The following is a 27,074-nucleotide window of genomic DNA, read 5'->3' on the forward strand; positions in this document are numbered from 1 at the left end:
TTAGTTCTACAAGCGTAAGAAAACATTGTGGCATAAATAAAAACACAAAGTATTTACATATAAATTTACACCGATCTCTTGAAATCCAGGGCATGGGCTTCATCTAAATTTACAGGCCTTCATTTTAAGACACACACTTCACGCATGAAGTTGCTATCAATTGGCTTTTCACTTTTGCCCGTTACTCAGTTTCACTTCTGTTGAAATAGCATACCTGCCTTCTTACAACAAACCAGCAAGTCAATGGACTCACTAGTTGCATCTTTTAGAAAATTAGTTGTGTATCAAATTCCAAATGAAGAACATCTGTACTCAAATAGTAGGCATTAAACAGGAGCTTCACATCAATCATTGCAATGCAGCGAACACACCATCAAGTGTTTTTCTGCACGGCCTTAAAGACACATTTAATAAATGTCCAGCTTTAGACCTTTTGTTTCCTGAGATTCAGACCAAGTTATCTGGGTTGTTCAGTATGGAGAGGTAGGGCATAAACCCCAATCATGTGTAAACAAAGACTGGAAAAGGGGCTGTGGAGAAGGGCTGAAGGAGTTTGACTCTCTGCACGGTCTGAAGTCTCTTAGCAACATTTCCCCCTTTCTGCAGCTTGTAGCCACCAGAGTCCAATCGTGCTGGAAGGATTACAACTTATGAAGAGTTTGCATCAGGATGTGCCGGGCTTGGGGCTGAGATTCAAGTGCACGATTTGGCCTACAAAAAGATAAATATTTTTATAGAGATTCTAGCAGAGTAGAGAAAGCAAATAATTTTCAGACTTTAGTTCAGGAGACAAATTCACTTAAAAGACAAACAATGTAAACTGCGCAATATAAAAATCAGTATTTAGTCTTGAATACATACTTGGAAATAAAAGCCAACAGAATAGGAACGAGAGACTTCTGAAAATAATCCTGTTGCACAACATGATTTAAGGACAGTAATGGTCCATACAAGTGTGGGACGGCTTTAATCTTCTCCTCGCTCTATAAAGAGATAAACACATGAATAGAAGCATTAGAAATCCTCATTTCAAAAAGTCAGAGAGGTTACACACGCTACAGCAGCCTATGCAGGCGATCTCCTAATTATGATAACAAACCTGATTAACAGCACTCCCAGCAATCCTAGGAATTTTTGAAAATGTTTGAAAAGTCTCTAACTTCAAAATAAGATTACAATAACTCTGAAGCCTTAAATATTTCTGTCCCTGAAGATTCAACACCAATGATAAAAATGGACAGTCTCCTTTCAAACGGCCCATTGCTGGTATCAAATATTTGGATAGCAGATCAACCCTGGACACATCTAGGCTATATGAACTTAATTACGCTCCACTTTTAAACGAAAATACAAAACCAACTGCAGAGCTTAAATATACCTTTCCTTTCATGGATGGAATGGAAAAACGTGATATCCACATATGTCTTACCAGCTATTCTATACACTATATAAACACAGTACCAATAGCAGTACCCAAACACTCTTTCAACAGACTTAAAACCCTCTTTAACCTCTAACTCGAGCGAGTAGTGCCTTAGTAGAGTACCTGCCCGCTCGTCTCTAAAGAGTCGGCTGCCGGCATGGGTGACAGGTGAGTTGCGGCGGTGAGCAGGGGGGAGCGAGGGGGGGGGAGTGAGAGATCTCCCCTCCGTTCCTCCCCGCTCTCCACGCCGGCAGCCCAATATTTAGAGACGAGCGGGCAGGTACTCGAATAAGACACTACTCGCTCGAGGAGTTTGCCTTATCCAGTATGCTCGCTCATCTCTAATCCTAACCCAAAAATAGCCCATTCGTATTTAATGCAAAATAGACCACGAAGAGGATTTAGCCTTCCTAGCATCCACCAGTACTATCAAGTGAATCACCTTGCCAGATATCTCTCGTTAATAGACAACCCAATAGATACCCCCTCAGTAAAGACATAGAAAAGTCGCTCTTGACAGACAACCACCATTATTTACTCAGGTTTTATTCCCCAGTTAAAAATCATATACGTGTCCTTAGCCCCATTACCTATGGCACAATCATAAACCTTCAGGAAATACACAAACTTTTCCTAATAACCCCCCTAAATCCCTCAAATCTTAGCTAAAAGACTCTTTAAAAAAAAACAACTAAAATTTGGAATATTTAAAATCCATGACAGTTTATTACACGCTTAATGATATTAAACAAAGAAAAAGAAAGGGAGGCGGAGCCTACTGATGAGGGAGTAAGTCGCAGCCGCACACTGCTCCCGGCTCCATTATACAGACCCCGGACGTGACCAGGACCCTGACAGCAGCCCTAATGGGGAAGAAGACGACCTTGGAGGGTACCAGGAAGGCTCCGACCACCCATAGAGGGAGCCTGGCGACTTTCCTCCAAAGTCCGGGAGAGAAGAGAGCGTGGCACCGCGAAGCAAGATGGCGCCGCAGAAAGAGGAGCATGCTTAGCCTTTGCAGCCTATCGGGAGACGATAGCTTTTTTTTCTGTTTTATGTTACCTGTTTTTGTATGCGTCTTGTCCTCCTATTCCCCCGCCCCCCCCCCCCCCCATCCTTTCCCTCTCTTTTCTACACTGAGATCATGGGTGATCTGTCATGCAGCACGTTTAACGCCAAGGGACTTACTATCCCACAGAAGAAAAGCCAGATCCTTTACCACCTCCACAAAAAGAGGGTGTTGATGGTCATGTTCCAGGAGACGCATTTCAGAGCGGACAGCATCCCTGCCTGCAACTTAAAGTATTACCCCATCTAGTACCATGGCTCCCACCACTCTAAAAAAGCGGAAGGAGTATCAATTGCACTCCATAAGGGGTTCAGACACCCGGTGCTGGGTTCCAAAATGGACCTGGGGGGGTCAATTCATCTTTCTGAAGGTTGATATAGTTAGCTCCATTATAACCCTAGGTAACGTTTATTTTCCCAACCAAGAGCTGGTTGCCTGTGCCACGAGGAAACTGAAGGCACTGGGTGGATTTGCAGAAGGCTCTAAAATCATTCTGGGAGGAGACCTCAACCTGGTGCTGAACCCAGAGCTTGATGCGTCCTCATGTCGGACCTCTCCCCCAATCAGCATTACACGCCCTCAAAAAAACCCTTAACGCCTTACACCTAGTGGATTCTTGACCCAGGGGTCAGGGACTGCACGTTTCCCTCCTCTGTACACAACTCATACACTAGGATAGTTGTGCTCCTAGCTTCACAGAGTTTGTTGGATTGCTCCCCGAGGTGCTCTCTGGGTGACTATCGGGTTGGACCACACGCCGGTCTTCGGCGAGTTCACGAGGTGTGGCAGTCGCCCGGAGGGTACCTCGTGGAGACTCAACGACAATCTGCTTAAAAGATCCCTTGTGCGTAATAGACGTTAAAAACGCAATCACAGTATTCACATAAGTGCGTCGGGCCGACTCTACAGGGGCCCCCCATCCAGTGGGAAACGTTGAAGTGCGTCACCAGGGGTATCTTAATCTTACACGGGGCGAGGCTCAAAAGGGAAAATACAGCGAATCTTCATAAACTTATCCTAAACCTACAGGCTAAAGAGGCAGCCAACAAGAGATTCCAAAAAGACACTCTTAAAGCAGAGATCTCGACTCAGACAGCAGATACTAAAAACACTTGACCATCGATCCCTGGCCTTCAGGGGATAGGCTGCGCAGGGGAGCATTTGAATATGGGGACAAGTGTGGGAGCTGGCTAGCAAGGGCTTTACAGCCCAGGGCACCCCTCTCCGATGTTCCTAGAAGGGGGCGGGGTGCAGTCCACTCCACCCCGAATATCCTGATAGGATATTACTCCAAGCTTTACAATATTGACAAGTCGGGTCAGCCGGGCTCCCAATGTAGGGTGGAGGAGACGGAGGCATACCTGTCCCTAAACACCCACAAAAGAATGTGACAGACAAGGAATCGGAGGCGGACTTCTCCTCCCAAGAGCTCTCAGAGCTAATTAAAAATTTTAAAGTGGGCAAGAGCCCAGGACCAGACGGCTTTACGGCCAGGTTCTAGAAATTATTTTGGGAGGAGATCTCGCCTTTGGTCCTCAGAGCCTTTAACGCAGTGGGGTGTGGGTGCCCCTTCCCAGTCCACGCTTTGATCACCCACATCACGGTCATCCCCAAGTCTGGTAAGGATACCTCGGTGTTCAGCAACTATAGACCAATTTCCTTCCTTAATATTGACATAAAACTATTTGAAAAACTGATCGCTTCAAGTCTTCAAGATATTATCCCAAGTCTGATCCAAAGGGAACAAGTGGGTTTTGTGCTGGGCAGAGAAGCGAGGGACAATGCTATCAAATCCCTGTCATTGATCACTACAGCCAAACAGGTGAATAGCACTCTCCGTCTCCTTGCGGTTAATGCTGAGAAGGTGTTCGACGAGGTTAACTGGAGTTTCCCCGCTGCCACGCTGGATATAATAGGAGCTGGCCCTAGAATGAAAGACCGAATCCTGTCGTTATACCACAGCCCTTCTGCCAGTATCAGAGTCAATGGGACCCTGTCGGACGCCTTCCAGACAGGGAACGGGACGAGGCAGGGTTGCCCCTTATCCCCGTTCCTGTATGTCCTAACGATGCAATCCGCCAAAATAGTTCGATAGCGGGTATCAGAACAGGTGGCATAGAATATAAAATGGCGCTCTTCGCCGATGACCTTCTACTTTACTTAACGCATGCATTCGATTCCCTGTGCTACTACAGCTTTCTTGTATTTATTCAGTATGTGCCCATCATAACAAGAAAAATACAAACGTCCTGAGGACGCGTTTCAACCTTCTCAGGCCTTGATCAAGAAAGCTTTTATCTCTATGCATCCAAGCTCCTATCATTTAAATGCACGTGTCAGGAAACCGCCTAGGATCGAGCGGTATGGATGAGAGACTGCTTTCTTCATGCTGAAAAGAGGACACAGCAAGAAATAGAAGACGGGAGCTAACATAACCTGCTACATAGGTGAGATCATTACCTTTAATTGCCAATTTGAGATGTACTCAATTAAATAAGAGTGATAACAGAAAAAAACTGAGTGCAAGAGAACAGGGACTGTACAACTAAGCTTGTCTAGCAGCACAGTGCTTGCCTTGCAACACTGGAGGGTCCTTGCTTAAAATCTAACCAAGACTACAACTGCGTAGAGTTTGCCGATTCTCCGTATATTGCCTGCATTTACTCTGGATATATTGTTCCAGACTTATTGCCCTGCTATAAAATTAGCCCAAGTGTGCAGCAGGGACGTTAAACCGATGCCATTATCAGTTTCTGTGGCACACAATCTATGTAAAGCCCTGCAAAAAATGCTGGTACTAGACCTAAAAAGCAGTAGGAAACAGAAGTATTTAAAAAACAAAACACCACCAAAATCCATGCAGCGCCTTTAATAAAACTGACTAAAGTGTTACTCTATGAGGAAAAGAAGGGGGGCTGACACAACATCCCCCCAACATATGCAAAAATGACAGTCTTGGCATTTATTAACGTCAATGGTGCTTATAGATTTTGCTTGTATATGAGCCGAACAAAGTATTTAAATGTTCTGTGAACACAGTCTAAGGCCTCCCTCACACGGGGCGTTTTATACAGCGTTTAGCGCTGCCTTTTCAGCCCAGCGCTAAACGTTGTACAACACTCCCATTCATTTCAATGGGGCTGCTCACACCGGGCTGAAAACACAGCGCCTCCCAACGCTGCACTTTGACAGCGATGCAAGTTCTATTTTGGGGCGTTTTCAGCCCTGCGTCACCCATTGAAATGAATGGGCAGCGGTTTTAGCACTGCTGAAAACGCGGCAACACTTGGTGCCGCGTTTTTGACAGAATTAACCGCTCGCTGATTTTCAGGGTGAGGGCTTGCAATAGAAACCCTACCCCGAAAATCAGTCCCAGCTAGGTAGAGAGAAAAAAAAAGCAATACTCACCTAGCCGCTGCAGTCCGGGTCGCGGCCGCTGGTCTCTGCCGCTGATCTGGGCTTCCCCTGCATCCACAAGTCTATTGCCGTAGGCCAGGTTTGATAACCCCACCTCCGGCAATAGAGTGCTGTGATTGGCTGAGACAGTCAATGAAGGGCTGTGATTGGGCATCGAGCGTGCCGACAACCAATCACAGCACTCTATTGCCGGAGGCGGGGTTCTCAAACCTGGCCTCCGGCAATAGACTTGGGAGTGCCAAGGAAGCGCGGATCAGCGGCAGAGACCAGCGGCCGCGACCCGGACTGCAGCGGCTAGGTGAGTATTCCTTTTTTGCTTTTCAGCATTCTTGGCTGCGTTTTCAGCCGAGCAGAAAACGCAGCCAAAACACTGGCATAAAGTATGCCAGCGCTGCTGAAACGGGGCGGAATCTGCGGTAACGCAGCGTTCAAAAACGCTGCGTTTCTGCAAACGCCCTGTGTGAGGGAGGCCTAAGGGACCTTTCACACAAGACAAAATTACGCAGCGGAACGCAGCCAAATCTGCAGCTGTGGAGTTCCACACCAAAATTCTCAGGTCTCAAAGCGGATTTTGGTGTGGAATTTACCGTGGCTTGCCATGCGGCCTATTCCGTGTGCAAACGTCTCTAAAGATGCATTTACACACACAGATAATTGCTCAAAATTCATCAGAAACTGACAGTTTTGAGCGATCATAATGGGCTAATCAGCCCCTTAGTACTTCATGTGCATGTATTTAGAGAATAGCGGGTGGTCTGTTCTCCAAATACATCACTATTGTTCTCCAGCGGGACAGCAGACTTTTATTGCAGAATTACTAAGAAGCTAAGAAATGCACAACAATTATCCTGCAAGACATCCGTAATTCCACAGCAGAAAGCTTTTTGACTGCAGAACGTAATATTGCAGTATTGAAGTAAAGACACGTGGATTTTAACAGGTGCGGAATTCAAGCCCCAAAAGGATAACATTGTGACACAGGAATGTCTGCGCAGACCAATTCTATCCCGTGTGAAAGGTCCCCAAAGACTGCTTGCACGAGTCAGTGAATGCTGTAATCACAGCTGACCATTCTCTAAAGACACGCAAACTGCTTGTATATCTTACCCAAACAGGGAGCTACAAGTTATATTAGTAGCTATCACTTCTGGAAGAAACAGTACATTCACACCTGCTTTAGGCTTTTAGTCACAATTCTGTTTCTCCGTTTCATTTTTAGGTCAAGAAATAAAAAGAATGCTTTCATTTTGCTTTATTTCCGTTTGTTTTATTTAAAAAAGGAAACCTAACAGCTCAGTCTGCAGTGCTACTTGTTCCGTTAAAAAAGTGGAAGCCAAATGGAGCAGAAGCAAACAAAACATTGATCATACGTTAAAGGGGTTGTCCCGCGCCGAAACGGCTTTTTTTTTTTTTTCAATAGGCCCCCCGTTCGGCGCTAGACAAACACAAGGGATGGGTTAAAAAAAAAAGTTTAGTACTTACCCGAATCCCCGCTCTGCGGCGACTTCTTACTTACCTTACCAAGATGGCCGCCGGGATCTTCACCCACGATGCACCGCGGGTCTTCTCCCATGGTGCACCGTGGGCTCTGTGCAGTCCATTGCCGATTCCAGCCTCCTGATTGGCTGGAATCGGCACACGTGACGGGGTGGAGCTACGCGATGATGCGTAGAAGGGGCGGAGCCAGAACACCGCTCGTGCCGAGACCCAAGAGAAGGGAGAAGACCCTTCTGCGCAAGCGTGTCTAATCGGGAGATTAGACGCTGAAATTAGACGGCACCATGGCGACGGGGATGCCAGCAACGGAGCAGGTAAGTGAATAACTTCTGTATGGCTCATATTTAATGCACGATGTATATTACAAAGTGCATTAATATGGCCATACAGAAGTGCTTACCCCCACTTGCTTTCTCGGGACAACCCCTTTAAGTAGTCCCATACTAACAAGCAAACTGGTAATGAACATGTTTGGCTGAAAAACAGAGCTGCTAAAAGCCTTCGTCATCAACTCATCTGAAAGGAAAAAGAATACAAGTTGGAAGTTAATAAACTAAGTAAGGCCTTACTCAGATGGATGAGTGCAAGCTATACCCAAGAATCTTGGGCGTAACTCTGATTGAACACCCATCCACATGCCGTCTGATCTCCATGAACATTGCATGTGCTATTCTCGCCCAAGAATATGAATGAGAATAGGACATGCAGATATTTTTTTCTTGGCAAAAACTCACTCGTGTATATAGCCTCAGACTATAATGGTCTGTGTGCCATCTGTGAAATACAAGGAAAGCACAGGGACAGAAAATACACCTGTCTGAATAAAGCTCAAGTTTACCATCTAGTTTTATGAGAATTCTTCCTTACCAATTGTTTCTTCCACTGCTGTCTTTACCTCTTGATCATCTCTATATACTGAGGATATTTGGACAAAAGCCTGTACTACCTTATCAGGGTCTGCAACATCAGTCTGGAAATAAGTACAGAATATTAGGAATAAACCTAAACAAAACGTTTTAACACACACAGTAGGTGCTCAGTTAGCAGGCATACAGCAAGTGTTCCAATTCACTATACCGTTAATTATTTGTATTGGGGATTTAGTAACACAGAATACCTGAGCTATAATTGCTGAACGCCTAGGACCCATGTTCAAGAGTTTTTCAGGAGAAGGAAAGTTGAGGAAAGTGGATGCATCAACAGGAGGGCGGGGAGAGGCAGCCGGTGTAGACTCCTTGCAGAAAACAGAAATCAACAGGTATACTTTAAATTCAAGAAAACAAAGTTTTAGCAAGTCTCTGGTCACACTGCTTTCATTCAAGGCTTCTGTGGGGGTTTTTTAACCCCTTAATGACATGGCCTATTTTGGCGTTGAGGACCAAGCGATTTTTGGTATTTTTCCATCTCCATAACTTTTAGTTTTCCGTCGACGCGGCCTTATAAGGGCTTGTTTTTTGCGTAGTGAACTGTAGATTTTTTTGGTACCATTTTTGGGTACATAGACCACATTGTAAAACTGTTATTTTTTTATGATCGTAGGGAAGAGAAAACGCATCAATTCTGCCATAGATTTTTAGTTTTGTTTTTTTTTGGGTTTTTTTTAAGCGTTAATTATGCAGCATAAAATGATACAACACATTTTTTTCTGCGGGCCGGTACGGTTACAACGATACCAAAATTATTATTTTTTTTTAGGTTTTTTTCCACGATAAAAACCCTTTTTTTGGAAATTCTTATAGCATTCAAAGTGCTATAACTTTTTTATTTTTCCATGTACAGAGCTCTGTGAGGGCTTATTTTTTGCGAGACGAGCTGTATTTTTATTTGTACCATTTTGGGGTACATCTGTTTTTTTTAATCACTTTTATTGCGCCTTATGGGAGGCAAAATGCTAAAAATGAGCATTTTCCCTGTTTTTTACGCTTTTTGCCGTGCAGGATAAAAAGCATGTTTGATGTATTGTAGGCGTTATTACGGACGCGTCAATACCAAATATGTGGGGTTTTTAATTTTTTCCTTTTTTTTTTAATGCTAATATGAGAAAAAGCATAAAAAAAATTTTTTGACTTTTTTTTTGACATTTTTATTTTTATCATATGTGATCCTGCGCTATCCCCAGGACGCAAGTTTACGTCCTGTTACGGGAAGTACCCTGCTGCAGGACGTAAACTTACGTCCTGCAGCGGGAATGGGTTAACACCCTTTAGCCAAGTAGAGTGGTAGTCATATTCCATCATACAGTGAGCAAGAGCTCTATAAACAATGAAAAGTGGAGAAACAGCCCAGGACACTTCGCAACGGAAGCAATCTGAAAATATAGTGAAGAAGCCAATAGTTTTTCAAATCGCCCATAGTTGTTCCAAGTTCTCTACATCAAACTGAATAGTCTTACAGTCTTCTGCTTCCTACCAAGAGAAGCAAGTCTGCTAACAGTATTTTTATGCATTTCCCAAGCTTTTATGAAACATCCAACACACAGGTCCGTTTTGTACTGTGCATCATAAACTGCAATCTTGAACTAGACTATTTTATTTAAACGATTACCTGAGGAAGAAATTTCTTGGGCTTTTCTTGCTCATTTTCCTCCCCTTCATCAAATTCCTCAGTTTCTTCTCCTTCATCGGTTTCGTCCCCTTCATCTGCGTCATCCGTTTCCTCCTCTTCATCATCTTCACCATCTTCCTCATCATTCCCTTCATCATCACTAAGAAAAAATATATAAACAGAGCATAAGATATTGTTAATGGGCAAAAAAGAGTTAGAAGCTTATTTGAGTAAGTTCAGCAAGCATGAAGACCAACATCTTTGAAAGGGTGTCCATATTTACATACAGAAGGAAAAACAGCTAGGGAAAACTTGAATTTCAAGTTAACAATTGATGCATTCTGTAAAAATAAATAAATAAAGACACCAAATCAGTTAAAAGGGTTGTCCCGCGGCAGCAAGTGGGGTTCAGCACTTCTGTATGGCCATATTAATGCACTTTGTAATATACATCGTGCATTAAATATGAGCCATACAGAAGTTATTCACTTACCTTCCCTGCACTGGCGTTCCCCGTCTCCATGGCTCCATCTAACTTCAGCGTCTAATCGCCCGATTAGACGCGCTTGCGCAGAAGGGTCTTCTGCCTTCGGGTCTGTCCGGCAGCATCGGCGTTCTGGCTCCGCCCCCTTCTACGCGTCATCGCGTAGCTCCGCCCCGTGTGCCGATTCCAGCCTCCTGATTGGCTGGAATCGGCACACGTGACGGGGCGGAGCTACGCGATGCCGCGTAGAAGGGGCGGAGCCAGAACGACGATGCTGCCGGACAGCATATTAACACATTCTGCCGCAGTTCTCCGGCGCGGCCGATTCACCCAATCAGCTGGCTGGAATCGGCACATGTGACTACACAGCGTGCACGCGGATTGCCTGCAGCAGCCGTGTGCACTACACAGTACAGTTAAGCAGCCGTGCACTACACACTACACTTAAGCAGCACGGGGTTAGGGTTTAGGGTTAGGTTTACCGTTAGTGTTTAGGGTTGGGGTTAGGGTTAAGCTTTAGGGTTAAGGTTTAGGGTTAAGGTTTAGGGTTGGGGTTTGGGTTAGGTTTAGTTAACCCTAACCCTAAACCTAACCCCGTGCTGCTTAAGTGTAGTGTGTAGTGCACGGCTGCTTAACTGTACTGTGTAGTGCACACGGCTGCTGCAGGCAATCCGCGTGCACGCTGTGTAGTCACATGTGCCGATTCCAGCCAGCTGATTGGGTGAATCGGCCGCGCCGGAGAACTGCGGCAGAATGTGTTAATATGCTGCCGGACAGACCCGAAGGCAGAAGACCCTTCTGCGCAAGCGCGTCTAATCGGGCGATTAGACGCTGAAGTTAGACGGAGCCATGGAGACGGGGACGCCAGCGCAGGGAAGGTAAGTGAATAACTTCTGTATGGCTCATATTTAATGCACGATGTATATTACAAAGTGCATGAATTGAGAACCTTAGACGAATAGATTACTTTGCTTTTTATAAAATGTCTGAATTGTATTCAAAATCCTTATTGTGCATGTGCCCTCAATCTTCCATAGATTGGTTCCAATTAGATCAGGCCTGCGACAGTTTCTTGCGCAAGTTGAAATTACGTATGCTTTTTGCCGATAGAGATGTACCACTGTCTGGGCTCTCTGCTGCACAGTCCAACACCCGTGAGGGATTTACCTCGGTGGGTGTCAGACTGCGCAGCAAGAGCCATTTTCCACTCCCTGTAGTGGATGCTATGGTTGAGACCTTTATGAGGTTAAAGGTGATCTATGCAAACTTAAAAAAAAGGAATATAATAAACAGATTACAAGTACTTTGAGTAGGGAAGAAACCGTGGCATTGAATGATCTGAGGGCGGATAGCTCTATCGCTATAAAGCCCGCAGACAAGGGTGGAGCGGTGGTCCTGATGCACAGCACAATATAGGATGGAGATATTAAAGCAACTAAGAGATCTGAATGTATATAAATTATTGAGGGGCGATCCCACATAACAATATCAGACCCAATTGAGAATGATAGTGGATGAGGCCCTGGTGCTGGGTACTGTTGACCAGGCCTTGGTGGATTTTTTGTCTATTAAATATCCAGTTACACCTTGCATTTATGTATTAACCAAAATACACAAGAGGTTAGAAAATTCGCCCGGAAAGCGAATTACATCCAGCCGGGGCTCTATTTTCAACAATCCATCTAGATTTTTAGGTAAGGTCCTTAGGAAACATGTGGTTATGGCACAGACATATATTAGAGACACAAGCGACTTCTTGGTAAAAACTGAACCAAGTTGAGGTAGAGATCGTGACATCATATTGGTAACTTTTGATACAAACCCTTTATACCATTATTTCACACTCCGATGGTGTGGAGGCAGTGCGTGGGTGCCTCGTTGGATCCCATCTGTCTAATTCATCTATACAATTTGCCCTGGCACTGTTGGAGTTTATGTTACATAATAATAATTTTATTTTTGAGGAGAGGTTTTACCGACAATGCCAGGGTAGTGCGATGGGGTCCAACGTGGCCCCTACGTACGCCAACATCTTTATGGATCATGTTGAGAGGACAAAAATTTACAACTTGGAATTGTGGCCAAGAGTCCGTACATGGTGGCGCTTCATAGACGATATTTTTAAGCTTTGGAGCGGCACCATTGAAGAAGTTCAAGTGTTTCATAGCATATTGAATGGCATTCTTCAAGATTAAAATTTTACGATGTCATATTCACAGGACAAGATCCAGTACCTGGATGTACTAGTAATCAAGACTAACAGGTTTAGAAACGGATCGTAACAATCTGCTACTCTACGGCAGCTGTCATCCCATTTTACAGAAAGGGGTCATTCAATTGGTCAGCTCCGCTTTAGAGTGACAGATTATGTCCCGAGTAACATAAGCGGAAGAACAGAGAAAGAACACTAAAGAATGAAGAACTTGAGTGGATATTTAGATTGGACACCCTATCTCCAAGAATTATGTTTTGCCTTACGCTATTTAGCATATGCCTTTTGGGGCATGCTATGTAAATGGGCGTGATTGCTATACTGCCGCAACGTAGGGTTGCTGTGAATGTCCGTAGAAGCATCTGATGGTCTATGACAACCACAATGATGCGAGGGGTATGGCCACCTGAGATGGATATCTCTGTGACGTGTGGTTCGAGCCTGCTCTGTGAGTGCTGTGAACGGCTCGCTTGCCGCTGCTGATCCTGCGCATGCACTGAACATTGCGATATTACGTCTATACACCTATAATCATATAGAATCTGCGCATGCGTGTGGATATATCTGAGTGGCCAATGGGATGCTGGGAGATCCTGTGCGCTTAAGCACATTAGTACATGCACAATAAGGATTTTGAATACAATTCAGACATTTTATAATAAGCAATGTAATCTATTGGACTAACTTTCTGTCATTCACATGCTGACCTATGGTATGTAAGTGGTAATGATTGGAAATATGTGGATGGGAGGTTTTGTAATTAGCAATGTAAAAATGATTGGAAGTAGTCTTGCATAAAGGTTGGGGCACCCCGCTTGTCTTCTGCATCCTCTACTGGCAGCGCAAGGTGATCGCTCATTGTGGGCTGCAAATAACACAACGATTATCACTCAAAAGTTGCTTGAGCGATAATCGTTGTGTCTAAATGGGCCTTAGCTGTGACATTCGCGCTCGCACAGTGGTTTAGCTGTCTGTAGTCCCATGTAAAAGGGCCATAACAGTAAAGAAGAAAAAAAAAAGACAAAACAAAACACAAGATATGGATCCCAGATTAGACAGACAAGGATTCCATACCTCAGGGATGTCAGCACTGAACTCATGTGGTAGCCATCCAAAACTTCGTGAACATGTTCACATCCTTCTTCACCCAGGTTATTTCCTGCAAAACAAGCATTCCTATAGTAAGAACGTGCATGAACACAATTATTAAAGTGCAAGTCCACTTTTAAATTTAGGTTAAAAGAAATTGGATGTTAAAAAGTGGACATTTATATCTAGTTATTGTTATGGAGAAGCAACAATGTAATTAACCCCTTCATGACATGGCCTATTTTGGGCTTAAAGGGGTTGTCCCGCGAAAGCAAGTGGGTCTATACACTTCTGTATGGCCATATTAATGCACTTTGTAATGTACATTGTGCATTAATTATGAGCCATACAGAAGTTATCAGAAGTTATTCACTTACCTGTTCCGTTGCTAGCGTCCTCGTCTCCATGGTGCCGTCTAATTTTCAGCGTCTAATCGCCAGATTAGACGCGCTTGCGCAGTCCGGGTCTTTTTCTTTTCTCAATGGGGCCGCTCGTGCCTGAGAGCGGCTCCTGGTAGCTCCACCCCGTCACATGCCGATTCCAGCCAATCAGGAGGCTGGAATCGGCAATGGACCGCACAGAAGCCCTGCGGTCCACCGAGGGAGAAGATCCCGGCGGCCATCTTCAACCGGTAAGTAAGAAGTCACCGGAGCGCGGGGATTCAGGTAAGCGCGGTGCAGATTTTTTTTTAGGTCCCTGCATCGGGTTTGTCTCGCGCCGAACGGTGGGGCTGTTGAAAAAAAAAAAAAACCCGTTTCGGCGCGGGACAACCTCTTTAAGGACGCACCAATTTTTGGCGGATTTTCTTCTCCGTTTATCAAGAGTCATAACTTTTTTATTTTTCCGTCGACGCGGCCATATGGGGGCTTGTTTTTTGCGTGGCGAACTGTAGTTTTTATTGGTGCCACTTTTGGGTACATTAACTATATTGTAAAACTTTTATTTTTTTTTTAATGATAGCAGGGAGAGAAAACGCATCAATTCTGCCATAGATTTTTTTTTTTTTTTACAGTGTTAATCATACAGCATAAATGAGACATTCCATTTTTTCTGCGGACCGGTACGGTTACAACAATACCAAAATTCTTACATTTCTTTAGGTTTTCCCACTTTTCTGCAATAAAAACCCTTTTTCTTTTAAATCTTTTTTTTTTCTAAATTGCTGCATTCAAAGTCCTGTAACTTTTTTATTTTTTGATGTACGGTGCTCTGTGAGGGCTTATTTTTTGCGAGACGAGATGTAGATTTTATTGGTACCATTTTGGGGTACATACGGCTTTTTTGATCACTTTTATTGCGTTTTTAGTGAGGCAAAATGCTAAAAATTAGCATTTTGCCTCAGTTTTTTAGCGTTTTTTTCCGTGCACAGTCAAAAGCATGTGCAACTTATTGTACACGTCGTTACGGACGCGACAATACCAAATATGTGGGATTTTATTTATTTTTTACCTTTTTTTATGCTAATCTGAGAAAAAGTATAAAAAAATGTTTTTTTTACTCTTTTTTTTACATTTTTTTTAAATTCTTTTTTTAATCTTTGTTTTTTTTACACTGTTTGTGTCCCTCTGAGGGACTTTAACCACTGCCCTGATGATCGCTGTCATAAGGCATGGCAGAGCTACTGCTCTGCCATGCTTTATCGCTTATACAGCGATCTCAGGCATAGGCAATACAGGACGCCAGTGTCTGGCGTCCTGTTGCCATGGTGACAGGCCGGGCTCTCGCGATGACATCGCGAGTTCCGGCCGGAGACACAGAGGGAGCCGCGCTCCCTCTGTGAACCCTTTCTCTGCCGCGATCTACTTAGATCGCGGCAGGGAAGGGGTTAACAGCGGGGGGCGTATCTCCGATGCCCCCCCGCTGTTGCAGCGGGACGCCGGCTGTGACTGACAGCCGGCTCCCACTGCGGGATAGCGTGGGATCACATATGATCCCGCGCTCTCTCCAGGACGTAAGTTTACGTCCTGTTGCGGGAAGTACCAGGCTGCCAGGACGTAAACTTACGCCCTGCAGCGGGAAGGGGTTAAAAACCAGTAAGAGGAGAAAGGCAAAAGTACTTAAAGATCAAACAAACATTTTTTGATAACATTTAAAAGCAGGAGTTTACATTTAAAGGGATTCAGTCATCAGATTCATGCTGCCTGCACAGGAAGCATGCCCCCGTAAGAGTTTTATTCTGAAACACTGCAGCATTTCAGAATACACACAATTTGAAGTTTGACTGGGGGTGAGCTCCGAGTCTCAGAGGGGGGCCACTCAGGCCTCTCCCTGACCAATGTATGGAGAGCGACTGCTCTCTCACTATACACAAAAGTTATGAGAGCTGTCACTCTGCAAGATGCAGGTGGGGAGAGGCAGGGATGGCCCGTCCCGTGACTCAGACCTCAGCTCCCAGTCAAACTTCAAAATAAAACATGGGGGCAATAGCCATCTCTTGCTCCGATTAATGATGACAAAATGCCTTTAAATTACCCAAAGCTTACCATTTATATCCAATTTCTCCAGCTCAGATTTATCTTCTACAGATTCAGCCAAACATACGGCTGCTTCCCGCTTAATTTCACAAAAGGAAAGGTTAAGCTCCTGTCATGAAGGTCAAAGACAAAATTAAACTATGAACTACATTCATGGAATCATTTATCAACTGCTATACAGGCTTTACAAAAGTTTATAGACACTTTTCTACAGATTATTACAAATCTGGTTTCAGGAGAGAACATTATGCAGTGCAGACAATACGAGGAGAGAAGTCTAGCTCAGACATTAGTGAATTCAGACAAACATGCTGAATAAAAAATACCAACCTTTACAAATAAACCCAAAATGATATCATTTAAAATGACAAATCACTGATCTAGCTCTGTCTTCTATTATAGGCTAATGAGATGCAGATCTGTTAGCAACAGCAAATGAGAATAAAAAAAAAAACATTTAGCATGAGATCAGCTTTTCCACAGACACATGCTTTTATTAAGCATCCGTTAAAAGTATTTGTTACATGAAACGAGGCAGAAAACGGCTTAAAGGGTTGTCTGTGACAAAAAAACAAAACAAAAAAAAATAAAAAACACGCGAACGGCTTAAAAGGAAATAAAACTGAATACTCCCCTACCTCGGTTGCTTCCCATCCACTGCTGTAGCCCCAGTGCCCGTAGCACAGAACCCCAAAAAAATAAAGCGGGCGGTCATGTGCCGTTCATTGTGCACAGGATTGCTAAACCACTCACAGCCTTCAGCAGCCATAAAAGAATCGCCACTGAAGCCTGTGAAGGGTTGAGCAATTATGTGTACAATAAACAGCACATGACCACCCGCTCCTTCTGGGTTCAATGGGCATAGACGTGTATTTTATAAATGAACAAAATGTTCGCGCCGCTACTTTAGCGCACAATAGAAGAAAAATAGCGTGTCACAACCCGGCCAAACGGCTGTTTTTGGTGGGGGTGTATTTCAAAACTTGGGTCAAAAGCATGGTAGTTATAATGCTCGTCGTGCATGTAATCATGCTACAGCGCACTACAAGGTGTAATAACTTGCTACTGTGATAAGTTAAAATGCTTATTTGTCCCTTTTACCACAGCAAAAAGACATTTACCCCAAAGAAAATCACTGCACTCATACATACAGATTTGTGACCACCAATAGCTCAGGTGCACACTACCACCCAGGCTGTTTGCCTTTATATTTGTCAAAGGTTGGACATGGCCGAATACTCGAGTTTATCACCACACACGCCAATGTTACACGACGAAAAAGTTCCGGCCGATCCAAGATTCATGCGCATTTTGATGCGCACGGCAATTTTTCTCAGGTCAGACGGCCGTTTTGCTGCGACGATAAACGCGGCTATGTGCAGATTTTTCGGCGAATCGTCAGCCCCGGTCACGCGATTTGCGGATGTGCATCAGTTATGCGATCCACAAAATCGCACCAAAAAACACCCGTGTGACTGAGGCCTAAAAGCATACAGCGATTTTGAAAAACAAGCCATACACCAAACAGTAAAAAAAAAAAAAATTATAATAATATGTATTGGCCTAAATCAATCTTTTTGAGCATTGAAAATCTCTGAAGTCTGACCAGCTTTGGCAGCAGATTATCCTCTCCATACAGACTAGTAATTTAGAAGTAGTAAGTACCTGCGTTAATCATAGTAATAGCATTTTTCAGAAGGGGAAAGTCTCATAATCACCAGCCTAGTATCTACCTTTATTTTATGCAAACCCTCTTTCAGAGCACCAGCGATGGCCATTGCTCCTCTAGAACGCACCAAACAATCCCCAAAATTTATCTGCTCCACTTGCCTTAAAGTCTTTAATGCCTAAAACAAGAAATTTCATTTGCTTAAACAGTTCATTGGAAACTGACTGATATTCAAATCAATCGCAAATGCCTACTAAATATTACCTCTGCCATAGCAATGCCGCCTTTATCCGTAAATGTGTTATCGTTGAGATTAATGACTTTTAATAGCGGATTCACTTTGAAGGCTTCAGCCAAAGCGGTGATGCCTGCATGGTTTATTCCATTCTGGGGCATGTGTACTTCCTCCAAAGTGCCGATCAACTAGGGACAAAATAAGAGGTTTAATTTGAGATACAGGCAGCCTTCTTACTGTAAATTATACAAGTAGCACATACCCGAAATGCCTCTGCCAGAGCTGTGGCACCATCGTTTTCCAAACTATTCCTTCCAGCCACAAATACTTTGAGCACTAGGGGTTTGCCAAGAGAACTGGATTTTTTGTGACACTCAATAAGTGCTGCAGCCAGAATCTGAAGGAAACAGGTAAAATTAGTGTACAAAATAAGTAGTCTTTCATTTATACCTTCCCCCTGAAAAGAATCCCTGAAAGCATCTTTTGTTTGGGGATGACAGAGTAGACCCTGCAGGAAAAACAAAGTACAAGAAGACCTAAACTGCTGCAAACAGTTTTTTGGCAGTTACAGCCCGCTACCCTGGAAGTTCTCAGCTTAGCAAATACTAAGTTGGATAAAAGTTAACGTACAATCCAAGCGTCGGCCAGAAATACAAAAGGGGGTTGAGGGACCACACATGAGATAGGGGGGTCTTACCACATGGGTCAGAGACCCCACTGATGGAACATTAGTCGCACATCCTAGCACTATGCTAGTTTCTTTGTTGTGACAATCCCTTTACATGTGCAGCAGACAGAATGATGAAACTGTTTCCACTATAAAACTGGCATTAAAGTACCTTTCCTCCACCAATTCCCATGCCACAGTTATTTAGTCTCAGTTCTTGAAGGGTGTAGCATGTGGGACTCTTCAGCAAAGCCTCAAATCCTCGGACACCGTCCGGTCCAAAAGCATTGTCACTCAGATCAAGGTCTGTCAGCTGCGCATCGGCTGTTGTCAGCGCCTCGCCTAAAGAGATCTGTAAGGAAATACATGCAAGTACTCACATACACACATAACGGCAGTACTCTGAAAACAGCACAATAAACACTTGTATTCCACTGCATTGCGATAACACCATAGATCAGCATACTCACCAGCTATGGAGGAATCTCAGATCTTAATCTTCCAGTAAACATATCACTCCAGTGACATCTCTGAAAGGAAAAGGAACCAGCATTTACTAAAGCAATAAATATAGTTTGCCTAATCAGCTTAAAATGCAAATATCAGACAGACGTAAAAGTGATGCTGTTAGGGTTGCTTTCACACTTGCAGAGTATACTGCTTTTTTGCTCCGTTCGGGAAGCAGGGAAGAGGAACTAGACAGCGCCATACGGAACCCATTGGTTATAATGGGTTCTGCCCACTTTCTGCCCAGCTACCAGGTTTTGGAATGCAAGGAAAAGTCCTGCATGCAGCGCTTTTTCTTTTGGTATTTGCAGCCGGATCTGCGACAGAACGTCTGGACGGAGGCTCCGACACAGACGTGAAACCAACCCAAACTCAAAAAACATCCATCTGAAAAAAAAATCCCAAATTAAAAAAATGTATGGTCCAGGACAATAGCTGAAGATGCAAGGGCATAAGGACGATGTAGATGTAGATTCCCTGACTGAGAAAAACGTAGAAATCAAAGATAGTGTACTAACCACGACATAAAACATCTAGTTCTTAAATCTTAAAATTTGGGAAACACAGCCTCAGATGAAAACCACCACATGACAAATTAAAGCATGTCACCATGTAACAAAAACTAGTTCAAAATGCAGAAGCACTGTGTGAAAAATTAAACGTTATGTACACCTTTTTTTCTTTAATCAAAGTGTCTTTGGAAATGAAAACTTTTTGTAATTGGGTTTCATTAACCATTTCTAACTGTAAGGGCTCTTTACCACGAGCGTATATCGGCCACTTTTTTCATGGCCGGCAGAGTTATGCTACGTTCTGAAGCATTGGATTCCAATGCATCAAATCACATGGCTGTATTCCAACAGCGTAAAAGCGCCTGGCGCTTTCATGGCGGGCCAAAAAGATAGTCCCGGAACTATCTTTCCGGACCGAATAAGTCAGCCACTGCATGGGCTCCTATGGATGGAATGATTAAAGATTCATTCACTTAATTGTTTGTCGTTTAGTTTGCACAGGCATAAAACAACTGGCCCGTGTAAACAGGTAGTCATTCTTTGAGGGGGAAGAACACACACACACCATTTTTCAATATATTTTACATTACCATAAGTAGTCTCACCTTGAGGTCAGGCTTTTTCTCCAAGGCCTTTGCTATTGCTTTGGCTGCTTCAACACCCACAGTGTTGCATTCAAGACGCAAAGCTTGAAGTCCTTCGAATCTCTCAATTTCTTGAACAACTTCCTCAGCTGCAAATGGAGGGAGAAACAGATTTAAAGGAAGTCCATCACCTATATGTGCTATATGATGCTAATCCCCAGTATACGCTGTGCTGACTACAGATGACAGCAACTGTACCTTCCTTACTTTTCTGCATGATTTCAGTCACAGAAAATTAGACTTCCCATATGGTATGCTAATTGATATATGTGCTGGCACCGTACATCCAGCTTTACTGCGTGCCCAATGGCGTCTAGTCATCTCTCCATAACCTCAGTGATGTCACACGAATATGTCAATCATCAGAGTAGGGGGCGTTCTTGCAAGTATGAAGGGGGACAGAGCCGAAACAACTTCAGCTGTGAAACCGCCCAACAGAGGGTTCTACAGAGATTTGCCTACCATGTGGAAAGCAGCAAGTGTCTAATTTTTCACAACGAAAAGCACACAGGTAAAAAAGGTACAATGACCGCCATCTGTAGTTAGCATAGAGTATAATGGGATTAGCCTCATATAGTACATATAGGTAACAGACTTTCTTTAAAATGTAGTAGAAACAAACCAAAAGAAAAAAAAGGTTGAAGGAAACTCACTACATTGGGACAAAACTAATGGAGGCTTGTCCAGAGAGGAGAAAAAAAAAAAAAACTTACCCAACTGAATCTAGCAGTTCTGATACCAGGTCACAAGGTATGGATTACTCCTCCCCTCCTGTCGATGGTGATGTAATTGCTGGGGCTGACTGGTTTATTTCACTCACTAAACCGGCCCCTTTCAGTCTCTGTGTCGGCTTAGTTATTAAAATGCACCAGACAGCCAACCGCCTGGAACGGATCCATACCGTGTGATCGGTACCAGAAACAGACTAGAAGCAGAGTACTGAACAGACTGGATCATCTATGGCTCCCTGGACAACCCCTTTAATAGGCCATGTATAGACCCAGTCAGTGAAGGAAGTCTGAATTAGAGCTATGGAAACCCACAACTACTCAGAGGTCCTACGGTTGGAGACGTCAAGGTTATTTATATTATACTTTCAGGACATAAAAGCTGTTCTGCAGTAGCATGGGGATACTACAGAACATCTTGGGTGAGGAGGACTGTGAACAATAATCTTATGTTAGACTTTGCTGATAAAACACCACTTACCATCTTGAGCGGTGTTCAGTTTCAGAGTTCGTCCTTTAAAGCTCAGCTCTCCTCCTCCCACCTTGGTCTTTGCCAGAGAATCGGCTAACTGTGAGATATCTTCAGATGCCATCTTCTAGGCCAAGACAACACTAGAATTATAGAAAACAGAAATCAAAGTCAGAAAAAAATAATTGATTCCGACACAAAAAAAAGTCTACAGTAAAAAAAATCCCTCAGGGCTGGACCCCGGAAGTCTGTTCTTTTCTGCCTGTTTTTTCTGGGGTACACTCCACTGATGAGAAAAGTCTTACATAATAGGCTCGAAATTGGTGTATTTAAAGTGAATCTTCCACGTCCCACAACACCATAAAAGTTAGTGCTACCAGGGGAGGTGACGGGGAGCTGGTGATGTATTGTTTATATTTACCGGCTCCCGTGATCTAGCGATGTCAAAATGCGGCAAGAAAATCTAACTTTTCAGAGCCCCACACACGCTCTCCCATAGAATCTGGGGGGGAGAAATCATATTTTTATGGTGCGCACCAACATCACAGGATGGCATCACCAGATCGCAGGAGAGGATGAGCATAAGCAGCACATGTGAAAAAGACTTGGGTATACTAATAGATCATATACTGAACATGAGTCAACGATGTGATGCAACAGCCAAAAAGGCAAACACAATTCTGGGGTGTATTAAGAGAAGCATAGAGTCTAGATCAGGTAATTATCCCCCTCTACTCTTCCTTAGTCAGACCTCATCTGGAATAACTGTGTCCAATTCTGGGTACCCCACTTTGAAAAAAACAGACAAACTGGAGTAAGTTCAGAGAAGAGTTACCAAGATGGTGAGCGGTCTGCAAATCATGTGCTATGAAGAACGGTTAAAGGATCTGGGAATATTTAGCTTGCAAAAAAGAAGGCTGAGAGGAGACTTAATAGCGGTCTACAAATATCTGAAGGGCTGTCACAGTGCAGAGGGATCAGCCCTATTCTCATTTGTACAAGGAAAGACCAGAAGCAATGGGATAAAACTGAAAGGGAGGAGACACAGATTAGATATTAGAAAAAATACTTTCTGATGGTGAGGGTGATCAATGAGTGGAACAGGTTACCATGAGAGGTGGTGAGTTCTCCTTTATTGGAAGTGTTCAAACAAAGGCTGGACAAATATCTGTCTGGGATGATTTAGGCCTCATGTCCACGGGGAAAAGAAGAATTAAAATCTGCAGCGGATTTTAACTCTTCTCCCACCAACGGATCCGCACCCCATAGGGATGCATTGACCACCCGCGGGTAGATAAATACCCACGGATGGTCAATAAAAGGGAATTTAAAAAAATATGGAGCATGAAAAAAATGGACATGCTCCATTTTCGTGCGGGTCTCCCGCAGGCTTCTATTGAAGCCTATGGAAGCCGTCCGGATCCGCGGGAGACCTAAAATAAGAATAAACTTACCGCAGCGGACCGGGCAGATCTTCTCTTCTTCGCGGCCAGATCTTCTTTCTTCGGTCCAGCAGATGTGCCCGGCGCAGGCATGCCAAGCACATCCGCCGGTGGAAGAAAAAAAGATCCGGCCGCGAAGAAGAGAAGATCTGTCCACTGTGGTAAGTTTATTCTTATTTTCAGCGCTCATTTCCGCAGAGCAGGAGGGACCCGCTACGGATTCTCCATGGAGAATCCGTAGCGGGCCTGATTTTCCCCGTGGACATGAGGCCTTAGTAAAGCCTGCAGTGAGCAGGTGGTTTGACCCGATAACCCTGGAGGTCCCTTCCAACCATTCTATGACCTCCCCAACAGTACAACTTATTGTATGGCATTGTGGGGAGGTGACAGTTTCCTACTTTGGACAACCCTTATACAGTCATCATTGCAGGAACAGGCAGAACTAGTTCTGATTAGTAACAGCTAATTACCTCTACAACTACTTACTCATTTATATTCTGTTATAATAGCTCTTTAGATGAATAGAAGAGACCGAAATCAGTGTGGCTTCAGCTGTTCAGCCACGGCTTGTGAGCGCTACTCCAGGACGGAATCCCCTCAATCACTTGTACGCAGCGCTCCTGCAGCCCGTCAGCCATGGCTTGTGAGCGCTACCCCGGGACGGGATCCCCCCCGAGCTCTTGTACGCAGCGTTCCTGCAGACCCTCAGCCGTGGCTTGTAAGCGCTACCCCGGGAGGGAATCCCCCCAAGCTCTTGTACGCAGCGCTCCTGCAGCTCGTCGGCCATGGCTTGTGAGTGCTGCCCCGGGAGGGAATCCCCCCAAGCTCTTGTATGCAGCCTACTGAGAGCTCCAGAATAAGGCTCTGTTCACACGAGTGTTTCAGGTTACCAGCAAAACTGAATCTGAGAAACAAAGCAGTCTAAGGATGAAGACAAATGGTGCCGTATGGACCCCTGACTGTAACACGGGCTGTCTGCAGGACAATAGAGCACAGGATGCTGAGCCGTTATGTCCAGGTCTGGGGGGCGGACCTGCGCCAGAAGCCCCTCCTGCAGATGCTAACATAGCCTAGAGCCCCGTAGCGGTCCCTCATCTGAACCCACCGATAACCGTGCTGCTGGACGACTTAACTTCTCCCTAACAGATGACGTAAGGATTGGGGACCCGTAATATCAACGCCCACTACCTGACGTCATCACCTGCCGGCAAACGTATGGCCATTCATACAAACGGCTGTATCCCGCCAAAACCAGAGCTGTCATGTCACCCGGTTTGGGGGCCCCGTATACCGGTCCCCGGTGCTACCCTCACACCCCGTCAGCGGTACAAACAAAACATGGGAACCCGCCTATACTTACCGCACTTCCCGGCCGCTTTAGTCGTTGTCCACACCGTAGAGGATGGAGTGGGATGGGTAAAAGGAGGGCTAACGTAAAAGGCCACGTGACATCCCCCGGTGACATGACTCTGGCAGAGGCGTGCTCTGGAGCAGATGCAGGCGGGTGGTGGGTTAGTTACACAGTACATGAGGGGCTGTGGGAAGGTGTGTGGTGGGCACAGGAGGCGATGTGAAAGTGCATGGAGGCAGTGGAGGGAGATTTATAAAGCTGTCTGAAACGGTTTGGGTTGCCCATAGCAACCAATCACAGGGCAGCTTTCATTTTGTGTTCTGCTCTGGTAAAATGAAAGCTGCGTGCTGATTGGTTGCTGTGAACAACTAAGACCATTTTTCTTTTGGACAGTTTAATAAATCTGCCCGTGTGTGTTTGCAGTGTGAAAAGTGTATAGGAGTATTGGCCCCTGAGTGCAGGGCTGATGACGTCACAGAGGCAGCGTCTTCCTTAAAGAAGAGATATCACATGCAATATAATTTATTGAGGGGGGCACAACGTGTAGTATAATTTGTTACAATGGGGGGCCCAGTAAATTATCATTTATTTCTGGGGGCACAGTGTGTAGCATAATGTACATGAGAGTACAGTGTAGATTATGGTCTATTCCTTAGGCCGCCTGCAGACGGGCGGGTCGGATCCGGTGGCGAGAATTCTCACCGCGGGACCCGACCCGAGAGCCTGCAGGGACGAGCGCGTACTCACCCGCGCCTGGCAGCCCCAGCTCTTTCATGTGCCGGCTGCCGGGCAGCATGCGCAGACCGGAGCCGGCGGCCGGGTGAGTGATGTTTCTGTGCGAGGCTCTGCGAGCCCCGCACAGAAATAGGACATGCCGCGGTTTGTTTGCCGCGCGGCCAAACCGTGGCCGTCTGCATAGGAGTGCGTATTGTAATGCACTCCTATGCAGGCTTTTAGCAGCGGAAATCCCGCGGATAATCCCGCCGCGGGATTTCCACCCGTGTGCAGGCGGCCTTAGGGCACAGGTGATACAGTGTCTGATGCTCTTATTTTCAGAGGAGACTGCTGAGGCAAGGAATAGCTGGAGAAGTCATGAGCATTTTGGAGCAGATGGGGAAGAAAAGTAATGATGTCACTTGTGGGTCACTCAATGTGATTGTGTATTTCTGTTTGATTGCAACACATCCGTGTTTCGTTCACATGTAAGGTGCACTGCATTGTTGTACTACAACTCTCAGCATATGCTTACCAATGTTACGTTCACACGGGGAGTTGTAGTGTCTATAGAACAGAACGGGCACAGTGGTGATGTGCTGAGTATACCACAGCATTACTGGCCGCCCAAGTGGACAACACCACCTGACCGCAGCGTCCGTCTTTCTCTCTCACTCTTATTTTCTTTCCTGCTGTAGGTTAGCTCCGCCCTCAAAGGCCACGCCCACCACCCCGTGAAAGGTGTTGGCGTTTCGGCATCCGTCTCCCAAAAACGGAAAGCAGGAATAATATCCATCCCCGACCCTGTCCCCACACTCGCATCATTAGCTCTGCTGGGCTACTTGAACTTCATGTCATTCATTGACAGCGGTTTCTCCATTCCCTGCGCAGCTTCGGGCTCATTCACCGGAACTTGGAGAGAACTGCAATTCACTAACTATACGTATCAAACTCCAAGCAGACAGTCCACCGCGCTACATGAGCGTGCCTCCGCTAGAGCAGAGGTCCCCAACTCCAGTCCTCAGGGACCACCAACAGGTCATGTTTTCAGGATATCCTATAGTAAGAACGCCTGTGGTAATGTCTGAGGCGCTGGCAATAATTACATCACCTGTGTCACACTGAGGAAATCCTGAAAACATGACCTGTTGGTGGTCCCTGAGGACTGGAGTTGGGGAACACTGCGCTAGAGGACCTGTGTGTTAAATGAAACCGTCCTTGTTTCAGCCGCTATTTTGAAGTTTCCCATTGTACACGTCTCAATGATAGTAGGCTTCCAGAACACGTTGGTCAAGCGCAACTTGAAAGAAAACTGGGGCAAAAACTGAAGAAATTAAATTCTAAAATCCTCTGCTCTAAGCAGATGGGACATCTACCTATCAACAGTGCTTAGAGATGAGCGAGCAAACTCGATAAGGCAAACTACTCGAGCGAGTAGTGCCTTATGCGAGTACCTGCCCGCTCGTCTCTAAAGATTCGGCTGCCGGTGCGGGTGACAGGTGAGTTGCGGCGGTGAGCAGGGGAGAGCGGGGGGATGAGAGAGAGATCTCCCCTCCGTTCCTCCCCGCTCTCCCCCGCTGCTCCCCGCCCCCTGCCGGCACCCGAATCTTTAGAGACGAGCGGGCAGGTACTCGCATAAGGCACTACTCGCTCGAGTAGTTTGCCTTATCGAGTATGCTCGCTCATCTCTAACAGTGCTTTAACCCTGAATCTGCCAGAAGCAAGACCGCTACTAACGTGATACATGTTAACAGGTCCAGAGTACTAGGAACAAGAAAGTGAGCGCAGATATGCTTCAGTTTACCAAACAGTACACATTCTAGCTCACAGTCTGACTACTGTAAATAGTCCTCTGCAGATGGGACGCCCACCAGGAGAGTTCATGTACATAGGACTGTTAATTTTGTTATGCAGACACCGCAATTAA

The 27,074-nt window shown here is 45.0% G+C and overlaps 1 pseudogene; it reads right to left on the minus strand.

Moving 5' to 3' along the window:
- Positions 1 to 286: 286 nt before the first annotated feature.
- LOC136619824 (ran GTPase-activating protein 1-like) lies at positions 287 to 24,509 on the minus strand (annotated as a pseudogene).
- Positions 24,510 to 27,074: the final 2,565 nt, after the last annotated feature.

This window comes from Eleutherodactylus coqui, chromosome 3, assembly GCF_035609145.1.
Source record: "Eleutherodactylus coqui strain aEleCoq1 chromosome 3, aEleCoq1.hap1, whole genome shotgun sequence".
NCBI lineage: Eukaryota > Metazoa > Chordata > Amphibia > Anura > Eleutherodactylidae > Eleutherodactylus > Eleutherodactylus coqui.